Here is an 11,235-nt window from a genome sequence, read left to right as displayed (position 1 = left end):
TATAGCAACTTGACACAGCTATAGTCATTTGTGAAGACTACAAAGTCAATTGAGAAAACTACAAAACAAGATTGACATGTAGACAAGTCTATAATGTATTTTTTTTTAATTAGTGATTGATGTGGGAGAGCACAGCCCATTGTAGATGATATCATCCTGGGACTAGTGGTTCTGGATGCTAAAACAAAATAGACTGAGCAAGCCACAAGAGAAAGCCAATACATCCCACTCCTCCATAATTCTGTAAGCCAATACGTCCCATCCTCCATAACCTCTGCTTCAGTCCTGGCCTCAAGTTACTGACTGAACTTCTTTTGAAGATGCACTTGCCTATACAATAGAATTATTCTTTTCCCCCATAAGTTGGATTTGTCCATTGTATTTTTCATCAAAGCAATAGAAACTCTAAGAAACCAGTCAGATACATATATATTACTTCTGTCAGGTATAGAATGGCTCAAAGTGTTAAAGAGATTGAAGCAGAGTCAGAAGCTGGCAGACTAACAGGGATGTAAGAAAATATCTTCAGGAAGATGATAGGGAGCCAGGTCAGGAATCTGCTGGAAATGCTGCTGCTCTTCCTGTTGTTGCCATTGAGACAGATGATGAAGTCAGAGCAGAGCTGCAGGAGTGAGGTAGGAGGCTGTGGTGACTGTAGAGGTGAAAGGCAGGACCAGATCCAGATGAAAGAACAGATGCACAGCTGGATAACAAGTCCAACTAGATAAGACACAGGGTGATGAGTGGAAGGAGTTTAAATAGACTCTGTCCACAAAGCTGACCTCAAGTCCCTGGGTCAGTGAGGACCTCTGTGCCTGTCTACCCTGTGATGAACACTCTGGGTGATCACATGATTGGGCTGTGGGACTCTCACCACGGGAGTTTTAGATGTCCTCCACTTGGGGTCCAAGTGAGGTACTTACTGATATTCAATAAATTATTGGGCCCAGTTTTCCCAATATGATTTTGATATTCTCTTTTGTTCTAGTAGTCCCATTTTTCTTTGATATCAGGTAGGGAAGGAGAGAAGAGAGGAGGGGAGTCTAGCAGTCTGTGATCTAAAAGGGACTGTTTCTGTTTTTCTCATTGAGACCAGGCTGAACCCTGCTATAAGTCGCTCTACACTGTGTAAAGTGTGGCTTTTCAGACTGTGGCTTTTCCTGACAGACTCTATTTTACAAGCAGCTTTTGATTCCCTTTTGAAGGAGAATAACAGTTTATTTCACGGATATATCTGCCTGGCTCCACCCAGCAATCACAGACTCGTCCTTAATGTATGCAAATACCATTCAATAATAACTTCAATATTAAAAGTCTCAGTTACCCAACAAAAAGGTACAAGTTAACAGATTGGATTAGAAAACAGAATCCATCTTTTTGCTGCGTCCAAAAAATGTACCTTCCAGTGTAGGCTTCACACACCTTAGAGTGAATGGGTGGGAAAACCTTTTCAAGCAAGTATAACAAAGAAACATCAGAATAGCTGTTCTAATATTTAACAAAATAACCTCAAGCCAAAACTGGTCAGAAGAGATAGTCATTAAAGGGAAAGACCACCGAGAGTATATTACAATTCTAAACATTTATGTATCAAACACAGGGATAGCAGCATCATGAACAATATCATATTTAAAATCATAGATTGACTCCAACACAGAGATAATGTGTGACTTCAAAACTCTACTTTTATTAATAGATCATTAAAACAAAATGTAGAAAAACCTAGAAGCTAAATGATATCATAAATCAAATGGATCTCTATAGCTCATAGCCAGACTGGCTCAGCTCAGAATTCTACCAGACTTTCGAAGAACTAAAACCAGTACTCTGTCAATTATTCCATATAACAGTGTACTGGCTAGTTTTGTGTCAACTTAACACAGGCTGGAGTTATCACAGAGAAAGGAGCTTCAGTTGTGGAAGTGCCTCCAAAAGATCCAGCTGTAAGGCATTTTCTCAATTAGTGATCAAGGCGGGAGGTCCCCTTGTGGGTGGTGCCATCTCTGGGCTGGTAATCTTGGGTTCTATAAGAGAGCAGGCTGAGCAAGCCAGGAGAAAGCAAGCCAGTAAAGAACATCCCTCCATGGCCTCTGGATCAGCTGCTGTTTTTTGACCTGCTTGAGTTCTAGTCCTGACTTCCTTGGTGATGAACAGCAGTATGGAAGTGTATGCTGAATTAGAATAAATTTCACAAAAAGGTCATCCTACCAAAAGCAATTTACAGACTCAAGGCACTCCCTATCAAAATTTCAATATAATTCTTCATAGAAATTGAAAAAAATTAAATTTTATTTGAAAACAAATAAAATAAAATGAAAAAATAATCTAAACAATAAATGAATCGATAGAGCTATAACCATTCCTGAATTTAACTTAGACTATAGAATATAAGTTAAATTATATGGGTATGATAAGCAGATATACTGATCAACAAAGTAGAATAAAGGACCCAGTCTACACGTTATGGCTACCTGAATTTTGGCAAAGAATTTAAAAAAGAAATACACACTGAAGATATGATCTTCAACAAATGGTACTCTAAAGTTGGATGGCTACATGCAGAAGAATGAAACTAGATCCTTTTCTCTCACCTTGCACCAAATAACTCCAAATGCATCAAAGATTTTCAGTTAAAGACCTGATACCCCGAACCTGATAGGGAAAGAAAATAGGGAATACATTTGCACTTGTCGGCCTGGGAAAGAACTTTCTGCACAGAATCTTAATAGTACAAACATTAAGACCAACAATAAATAATGGGACTGCGTGAAACTAAAAGTTTCTAATATGTCAAAGGAAACCATCATCCTAGTCAAGAGGGAGCCCACAGAACGTGAGAAATCTCGACCAATTATATATCTGACAAAGGATTCATTTTTAAAATATACACATAACTCAAAAAAGAGCTGCACATAAAGGAAACACACAGCCCGATTTAAAAAATGGGACATGGATCTAAACAAAGACTTCTCAAAAGATGAAATACAAATACCTTAGAAATAATTTTTAAAATATTCAACATCTTCATCCATCAATGTAATGTCAACTAAAACTACTTTGATGTATCATCTTACCGCAGTCAGAATGGTCAGAACCTGTATCCGCTGTTTCTTTAGCTCTGCAGATGCTTCTTAGGTTCCGAAGGCCCACCTGTCAGTTGCTGGCCTCAATTCTTGGCAAATGGGACCATATTCAGAAACTCCTTTCAGCATCTATGCCTCGTAGGGGTAGCCCATGCTTTCTTGAAGCAGGTTCAGTGTTTCAGGTTTCACAGTTAGGACTTCAATTCCATTTGGATTTTGTTGTTGTTGTTTGGTGTGTGTGTGTGTGTGTCTGTGTGTGTGTGTCTGTGTGTCTGTGTGTCTGTGTGTCTGTGTAGGGTGATTGACATCGCTCTGATTTTACTCATCTACATGTAGACATCCACTTTTCCTGGCACCATTTGTTGAACATTATGACTTTTCTCCCGTGTATGGGTTTGACATCATTGTCAAATATTAGATGGCTGTAATTACATGTATTCCTGTTTCTATCTCCCATTTCATTCCATTGATCTACATATGTTTTTTTTTTTTTTTTTTTTTTTTAATGCCAGTATCATATTATTTTTCCTACTATGGCACTGTAAAATATTTGGAGGACTGGAAGAGAAGTCCCTCTAACTTCCTTTTGCTCAGGATTATTTTGGTTATCTGGGGTCTTTTGTGGTTTTATATGCTAATTTTATTTCTTACCATGTGTCCTTGATGTAGCCCTTTGCCATGAGACTCAAGAGACTAGAACAAGGTGTCCTCTGAACTCAGACCTATGACTCAGCATTCCTAAGCCTTGTTTCTCTGACACTCTGGGCTTTAACCCTTTCTCTGACTTCCATGCCTAGCTGATTGAACTGCATGCCTTTTTCTCTACACCTACTCACCCTGTGCCTTGTGGTTGCTGAGATATTTTTAACTTTCCTGTCCTGTTGTTTTTCTCCCAGTGTTTAATAATATTGTCCTCATGATTGCTTCTAAGTCTGTTTTTAAATTTTATTAGTGAGACTAAGAGTGTAAAGGGAGCTGGGCGTGGTGACACACGCCTTTAATCCCAGCACTTGGGAGGCAGAGGCAGGCGAATTTCTGAGTTCGAGGCCAGCCTGGTCAACAGAGTGAGTTCCAGAACAGCCAGGACTATACAGAGAAATCCTGTCTTGAAAAACCAAAAAGAAAAAAAAAAAAGGCGGGGGAGGGCACTTTTGTTTCCATCCATAAGAAGGCCATGCCCTTCTACCATCAGGTACTGAGAAAACGCTGTGCCAAGCTGATGCTTCGGACCATCTAGTATTGACTCTGTATATAATAACAGTCACTATGTCAAATTTAATGTAGAGTGAGATTTCCCGTTACCCAAGAAAACTTAACAAAAGCCAGAGCTCCATTTTGTTTGTGGTTTTGTTAGACTACTCCCTCAGGTTCCCCATTGTGCAGCTCTTGAATGTTATCTTTTCTTATCTTTAGTTTTAAGCTATCTCTTCTAAGCTATCTCCCTTCTCAAGGCTTGACCAGGCCCTGTGGCTAAAACTTTCCTAATGAATATCTTCTTAAAAGGTAAATTGGTCTCAACTTCTCCACGAACCAGCATTAATTATTATTATAGTCTCCATTAGGGAATTTTTCACATGCTTAGTCCAGCAACTCATGCTAACCTCTTAAGACCATACACAAACCAGTCCTGACTGTCTTTAACCACATGGCAGGAATTACATGCTAAGAAACCGCAAAGTAGCAGGTCACCCTAACAGAACAGGAATTTCTCTAAAATGGAGACATTGCAACCCAGTGCCTCATGCTACACTCTTTACTGTCTAGTCTGCTGCTTCTTACAGTAGACTCAGTAAACCTGTTTCCTGTGAATTGGGACCATGCACTGACTGCTCGTCCCTCCGCTGATGCTGGGGTAGTTACCCATCATAACATCTGTATTCCGTTTACATTCACAGCTTTTAGACTCCTCCCTTGAAAATATCCCTAAACTATTAAAGACAGCAGAGTCCTAATAGTCTTTGATTGACTTCTTGTCTTACCCTTAGAATTTAGAACCAGTCTGACACATAATATTCAGTGTTTCAGGTCAAAAGCCAAGTTATCTAGTCTGACTTTAGCTGCCATTCATTCATTGACCATCATTCATTGACCATCATTCATTGACCATCATTCATTGACCATCATTCATTGACCATCATTCATTGACCATCANTCATTCATTGACCATCATTCATTGACCATCATTCATTGACCATCATTCATTGACCATCATTCATTGACCATCATTCATTGACCATCACTGTTTGACTTAATATCTGCCCTCAGGTAAATCTACTTGCAGTGTACAAGAAAGCACTAGCTTCCACTGATCTGAAGGCTGAGAATGTCTTCAGATAGCATCTAAGACCTATAGCAGAGATTTCCCCACATTTCTCTAACAAGCCTGATGTTTCCACAAAGAGGTCTTTAAAATACTCTAATTAATGACTAGTGTTACCATGAAAACTTCACCTAACTGCTTCCATGTTCTAACATGATGTGTTGTGTAACATGAACCTGTGCCCACAAGGCCATGGTCATTCATATTTGGCTCCAGAATAATCTTATCCTGTTTGAGGTAAGAGCTATGTTTGTCCATTGAGATATCTCAAACTAGAGTTACCATTGTATATAGTTCCACACGATGGAGTTCTACCATGCACCTCCTGTAGGCCTTTCTTGGTGACACTAACCATAGTCTTGCTGCTGCCGATTACTTTCATACCCTGTCATTGCTGTTGGTATCCTAACCCTTATGCTTGTAGAGCTCATTCTGACAGACCTGAACATAACATGCATTGACTGTATTGTTTGGTTCAACAAGAGTAGTTTGATGTTCATAATTACATTTTGATGCCCTTTAGTAAACTCTCTAAGAATGTCACCCTGAAATGAATTACTGCCTAACATGGAAAAAAAGAGACCCATCAGTAACAAAAGTAATTGTGGATAATGATACCACGAGATACTATGAAAAGAACAGAAGATGAAATAATAGCAGTTATAAAGCTTGGTCTACGACAAATGACCATTATTCCAATGTGTGTCATGTAAGCACTAACAGCATTCCTAGTCTCCTAGTCTGGACTATGAGTTCTGGGGCATACACTACAGGGAATGCCTTTGCAAAGGAGCTGAAAAGGAGTATGTACTTGAAAGGGTGTGTCATTTGAGAAAATGCTGTAGTGCAGCCATTCCCAACCCAGTCTGCACACAGCACCTCAGAAGCCTATGCTGTTGCCTTTTGAATACTTTCCATTACACGTTTCTAAAGCCATACTTTCCATCAGGTGTAATTTTCTGTATTACAGGCACAGATGGCAGAGCTCAAAGCCATTTGATACTTTGTGAACCTCGCCGTAATGAGCATGCAGCTCTCTTGCTCGCAGCACGTGGAGTGCTCAGGAGCTCCTCACAGACGCCTATTTTACAGGGTCCTCTGACTTTATCATCATTACCACTCCAGTATCAAAAAGCTGCCATTTGGAAGCTGCCCTCTAATTTATCGCTCACGTAATCACAGTAGTTTTCTAAGTAACTGTAGTGTTGCTTTGTTAAAGCATGTGGGCATTCTTCGTTTTTTTTACTTCTATGATCGTTAAAAATCACAATTTAGAGATAATTAACATGAATTTTATCCCAAAGTAAAAACTACTAAGTTCAAAGGATAATCAACATCCACCCAAAATACAGGTATAATTTATAAAAAGTATGTGACCACTTAAAGCATGTTTTAAAATAAAGTTCAGTTTTTCCATGAAAGTTTTAAACTCATAAAATGGAAAATACTATGAAATTAATTCCTTAAAGGGGCTCATTTGACTCGTTCAGCTTTTCAACACTGAATATCTATTGCCTTACACAAACAAATAGCATTTGTATTGTTCATGAAGCAAAAAATGCCAAAAAATGAATCGTATGTTTCCTTAAATATGCTCTAAGTTCTTTCTCATGAAGTTGTTTTCTGGTTTTCCTTTTATTATTTTTAATTTCTTCTTTCAGTGTCAGCACGCTAAGCAGTGGGCTTCCTGGTGGCATTTTTACACACATGTTCCTTGGGTGACCCTCTTTTCCCACTTCTCTGTCCTCTAACCTCCTACAGTCCCTTCCTCACTGGACTCCCTTCAGTTCTCACATCACATTTATTCTGTTTATTCACTTATTTTTTTTTTATTTTCTCTCCTAATCTTCCCTTAAGACTTCTCTTTCTCTTTTTGGTGATCTCCTTTCCAGTTTTATAACACACACACCTCCTCACAAGGGCACATATATAAAGATTCTAATACAGAATCTGCATATGAAACAAAATATTCAGTATTTACCTTTCTCAGTTTAAGAGTTAAGACACTTAGCTTAACACAATGATTACAAGTGTCTTCCATTTTCCTGATAATTATATTTTTCTTTCCAGCTGAACGAAGTTCAGTGGTATACGTGTTGCAGTTTCCTGCACCCTTTCTTCTGCTGATAAACATGGAGGCTGGTTTCCTTTCTTAATTCTATGAAAAATGCTTGGGGGAGGGGGGAAACTCACATCAAAAAAATAAAATCAACCCACCAGTCTCACCCTGAACAAAAAAAACAATTAAAATGAATCAAAGACCCTAATGCAAAACGTAAAAAAACTGTTACCAAAACTGGAGTCACGGCCTGTGTTTCCAGGAGTCTGGTTCTGCCTCCTGTCCTTGAGGAGTCAATCAGAACAGCCAAATCAACTGTAAAAAGCAGAAGAAAGAGTGTATACTCAATGTGAAGGCACTGGATGGAAGGATAAAAGGCCCACTGATCCCCTGCCAGTCTATCTTTGAGGATCTGAAATGAGACTAAATAGAGGGCCATGGTTATGTGCCTCTCAGCAGTCCCTGTCAAGATGTGGTCCCACTCACCACTGACCTATCTTTATCTGACCTCCCATTTTTCATCAATGTAGTCTGATAAGGTCTTAGAAATGTGTGAAATCTCTTTCCAAGAGGCAGGCTCACTCTCTGACTCATTCCAGGCTCCTGCCTTTCCATTCTCCTAACTTGAGATTCCTAGGGGGAATTACAGTTTCTTGAGGTCTATTGCTTTAATAGCTCTATAGTCAGAGTGAGAGACACAGTGTGTTTTTAGAATATATTAATTCTAGATCCTCTGTGCCAGCCCAACCTGGTTAGCAAGCCTGACCCTAGCATGTCTATGACACACGACCTTTGTGACTACCCAAGGTTTCATATCCTGTGTCCCTTCCCAGTCTGGTGAGCCGTCTACAACCTAGCTTGCCTATAACTTTCCCAATCCCTATACCTAGCCTGGGCTTCACTTCCTGTTTATACACATATACACAGCCTGGTGAGTTCCACCTGTATTGTCCTTAACCTTCAAGCTTGGCCTAGTATAAAATTCTGAACACCAGACCAGCCTTATGACCACCCAAAGAATATCTAATATTTATCCTGGGCTCAATCATACATCCTATGAGCTGTTCAGCCTGCAGAGTCCCATAGACCCTAGTCTTCCAACACTATTCCCAACCTCCAGACTTGGTCCAAATCATATACCCAGTGCACTAGCCCAGTCTGAATTATCCTGACTTACAACTGTGCACTGGTTAAGCATGTTGAGTCTCCCTATGCTAACCCCTCGACACCACAGCCTAGTCGCACATTAATACTTACATATGTGCCAGACCAACCTACATCCTCCCTTTGTCATGACATGAGGCCTAGCTCCAGTCACACAGCCTGTATACTGGTGCAAGATCCCTGAGCCACCCATGATATCCTCACACCCCCAGGCATAGTCTGAATGGCACAGCTTTTACACCAGCCCAAGCAATCCAGCCATTCCTTCCTTCCCCCTGCTTTCTTGATTAACAGTGAAATGGAATCGCCTCCATTTCTCCAATCCACATTCATCACTGAATATTTGAAGGAATGATGTACCAACTCCATATACCTAGCCCCAAATCAGCCAATCTCGGAAAACAACAAAAAACAAACTTCTCAACTGAAGCAATCTAGAATTTTGCATTGCATGACCAACAAAATAACTTTCCATGCCCAAGTCTTATCACAAAAAAACCAAAAGCAATATGAAAAGCAAGACAGACACTATATCTCCTCCCAAATCTATAGGTTCCATAAAAAAATGGTACCCAGTTATTATCTATGGCACAGAACAATCATGGCCTTCATCAAAAATTCGGAGATATTAAAGAAGACAAAGACATCTGGTGGGGTTGTGTCTTAGTCAGGGTTTCTATTCCTGCACAAACATCATGACCAAGAAGCAAGTTGGGGAGGAAAGGATTTATTCACCTTACACTTTCCACATTGCTGTTAATCACCAAAGGATGTCAGAACTGGAACTCAGGCAGGTCAGGAAGCAGGAGCTGATGCAGAGGCCATGGAGGGATCTTCCTTACTGGCTTGTTTCCCCTGGTTTGCTCAGCCTGCTCTCTTATAGAACCCAAGACTACCAGCCCAGGGATGGTCCCACCCATAAGGGGCCTTTCCCCCTTGATCACTAATTGAGAAAAATGCCTTACAGCTGGATCTCATGGAGGCATTTCCTCAACTGAAGCTCCTTTCTCTGTGATAACTCCATCCTGTGTCAAGTTGACACAAAACTAGCCAGTACAGGTGGTGAGCTGTGATAGGCAGCCTGGTCCCCGGAAGAGCCCAGGCTTAGAACCCTGGAGACCTGGCAGGTGACTGTTGCCTGCAAGGGGCAGCAGGTGTTCAGCCTCTATTTCTCTATTCTCTCCCTCTCTCTGCCTTTCTCAGCCTCTGCTCCACTCTTAGCTCCCCTTCCTGCCATGACAATAAATGCCTTAAACCATGGACTGCCTCCTCTCATCAGACCTGCCATGCTGGAACAATGGAGCAGGTCTTCCTCTAAAGAGCCAATTCTAATCTCCAGCAGGAGGCCTCTCTGCATTCTGAGCCAAGGTCTCCACTGAGCCAATCCACCATCTAAGCACTCTCATCCCAGAAAGAACCAGCAGGAGCTCTTCCTTGCTCTTTTCTCTTCAGCCCCTGGCTAGAGCCCCCACTCTGTTCTAAGCTCTTCTGAGGAACCTAGTGGCATTTCCGAGGGGACCTCAGACTGTGCCTCCCCATCTTGGAGGAATTCTGCATCTTCTCACAGTCCTATGCCCAGGCTGACAGATGGGGTACACACAAACCTCCCGCATCCAGCCTCCATGAGCGGCCCTAACCCTGTGGCGGACCAGATGTGGGACACCATTATAACCCTCAACATCTCAGTAAACTTAAAGACAATAGCAATAAATGTCTGAGTGATGCCCAAGAAAAGACGCACATAAAGATAAATGAACTGATGAAGACGATTCAGGATTTACAAACTGATTTCAATAAAGAGAGAGAATTATTGAAAAGAGTTCAAGTCACATTAAGATGAAATTGAAAAAAAATCCAGTAACACATTTAGGAAACTCGGTGGAATGTTTTAAAGGCAGAATGGTTCAAGATAAATCATCAAGACTAAAGCATAAAGTATGACTGCCCTGGAGGCATGGCAGGTATGGCTGCTGTGTCACATGTGTGTCAGTAGATGGCAGAGAGGAGAGAGGCTATGCCTACACTTGGTGTTCTGACCTGCCAACATCAGAATGATTAGAAGCCAATGGTCCCTGAGATGATCATCAGTCCAGCACCACCCAGACCCAGACAGACTACCCAGACAGGTTCCTGGGGCAGGGGAGCTAGCTGGAGACTAAAAGAACCATGACTGCTACCACAGGCCCCAGGTGGGAGTAAGCCCAAGACAGCTGACTCTTCCAAGACAGATGCTGTCCTGGAGGAAGAGCAAGCCCAGGGTGGCCACCAGACCTGTGCCATAGAGCCCAGACATGGAGCTAGCCTGAGAGGACTACCAGTGCAGAGCAGTGCAAGCCAAGGAGCAGGGGGGCAAGCCCAAGATGACTGCTGCTTGGTGCCATAATGCATGAGTGAGGGATAGCCCTCCTGAGATGATCCCAGACACTCAACGACCTCTGGGCACAACACAGAGGAGCAGTTGTAAGTGTTGGGGAAATGGAAGGGAAAGAGAAACAACAGAAGGGTGTGGGCACAATGGAGAGAGGCAAAACTGGAGACTTAAGGGTAGTAAGGAACCAATGATGCCATCTGAGACTATGGTGAGGTCTTGGTTTGTGTTGCCACTGGAA

The 11,235-nt window shown here is 41.5% G+C and overlaps 1 non-coding gene across 1 annotated transcript; it reads left to right on the top strand.

Moving 5' to 3' along the window:
* Window positions 1-10,566: 10,566 nt before the first annotated feature.
* On the top strand, window positions 10,567-10,696 carry LOC115064931. Its single transcript, XR_003844748.1, has one exon. It is a non-coding gene; the product is annotated as a small nucleolar RNA SNORA17 (small nucleolar RNA).
* The last annotated feature ends 539 nt before the right edge of the window (window positions 10,697-11,235 follow it).

The sequence above is a fragment of the Mus pahari genome, chromosome 10 (genome assembly GCF_900095145.1).
Source record: "Mus pahari chromosome 10, PAHARI_EIJ_v1.1, whole genome shotgun sequence".
NCBI lineage: Eukaryota > Metazoa > Chordata > Mammalia > Rodentia > Muridae > Mus > Mus pahari.
Note: the sequence above shows the minus strand (reverse complement) of the source record. Positions and strands in the feature narration are given on the sequence as shown.